Source organism: Pollicipes pollicipes, unplaced genomic scaffold (assembly GCF_011947565.3).
Source record: "Pollicipes pollicipes isolate AB1234 unplaced genomic scaffold, Ppol_2.1 Scaffold_3087;HRSCAF=3621_pilon_pilon_pilon, whole genome shotgun sequence".
In the NCBI taxonomy this organism is placed as follows: domain Eukaryota; kingdom Metazoa; phylum Arthropoda; class Thecostraca; order Pollicipedomorpha; family Pollicipedidae; genus Pollicipes; species Pollicipes pollicipes.
In genome coordinates this window covers 40,038,782-40,040,356 of record NW_023596225.1, presented here as the reverse complement: position 1 = coordinate 40,040,356, position 1,575 = coordinate 40,038,782, and positions in this window count along the sequence as shown.

Below are 1,575 nucleotides of genomic sequence, written 5' to 3'. Positions count from 1 at the left end.
ATGATCTCACGTCGCGTTAGCTACAGGAAAAACGTCCGTTTTCACACACAGAGCAGACTACCATGAGCGGATTCAGCACCGCAGATCTCATCGGGGCATCGCCCACGCTGCCGCTTCTCGGGAAGCACACAAGTCATCGCCGACTCTGCTGTGCGGCGCTGGCAGCTGTGATGCGTCCAATGATCATCTCAGCGTGCAACAGTCACAGCGCCGCCCGGGAATCGAGCCCGCGCTCCGACGTGGTCGTTCGGCTGTCAAAGGAGCTGTTTAGCCCGCCAAACATGCTCCTTGTGGTTACGATATGTGACAGTATTACGAATAAGATTGATATACACGGTGATCACAACGAGAATCCAGTCCCTGTTGTTCCAAACAGCGTCCCACATTTTGACGCCGCGTAATTATGTGCGATTGGCCCGTCTTCATTTGACGAGTGATGACCACCACACGGCTTAAGTTCCACGAAAGATCCACGTGCTGGCCCGTGCCACTCACTTCACCCGTCAGGGGGGGGGGGGGGGGGCAACACAGCCAGGCTGCCAAAACAGCGCCGGCCCACCCGCAGCCGCCCTGCCCGAGTCTGCCCGCCGGGCCGAACGGTCGTCACACGTGTGCGGATCTGCCCTGCAGCGACGACGGTGACGCTCCGTCAACAAGGGTTGCTCTGAAGGGCCGCACGAGAGTGCTGCGGTGGTGACGCAACCGCCGCCAAACAAATAGCTGCCGGACCCGCCGGCCACGCGGTCCGCCGGGCGCCCAGCGCTCGCTATGATGACGGATTTCTCGAGACGCAAAACCTGGGCTTAGAGGGCACGACGGCCGACTAGACGCGCGTACAAAGCTGCGCCATGCTCCGTGCCCAGGGCTGTGATGATGGGGTGACGGGGGCGGCTGGGTTTTGCATCTGATGATTCACTGCCTGCGCATTGTGTCACAACCGCGAACGATGCACAAGCGGATGCAGTGCTCATACCGGACATTGCGTCCCAAGATAAGTTCCTGAAATGGTTCGGACGGTTGAAGATCATCAGTCATTGCACGTAAGGGCATCCATGACGTCTTGGACCAGCTGACCAGACACGTCGACATGTGTTTTGGTCGTACAAACGCGGTTGTGAACTAGTTCGGTAATGGCAAACATGGCCAAGCCTGGTGCAGAAAGCCGTGGCGACGGACCAAACACGGCGGCTGGTTGTATCAACACCGATTTGCCAAATATGAGCATGCACGTGGAGAAAAAGCCGGAGGTTTTCTGTCCAGACTACTGTCTATCCACCTCGAGGTTGCAATACCACTGGCTTGTCCGGTAATCGTCGGACACACAGCTTATTTCGAACGGGCCAGCTGTGAACAGAACATATAGTGTGCCGTATGCTTCGGGAAGACAGCTGTAAGCCGATTAGTGCATTAAGTGTCCATGCAGTAGTCGTGGTGCACAGCTGATGTGCATAACTTTACAGGCGGCCGTGAACGATAAATCGATCCCAAAGACTCCCCCCCCCCCCCTCCAAGTGGCCCACCGGCCGGACTGGACACTGCAGGAACCCTGCGGCCCCGCATTGATCGGGACGCCAG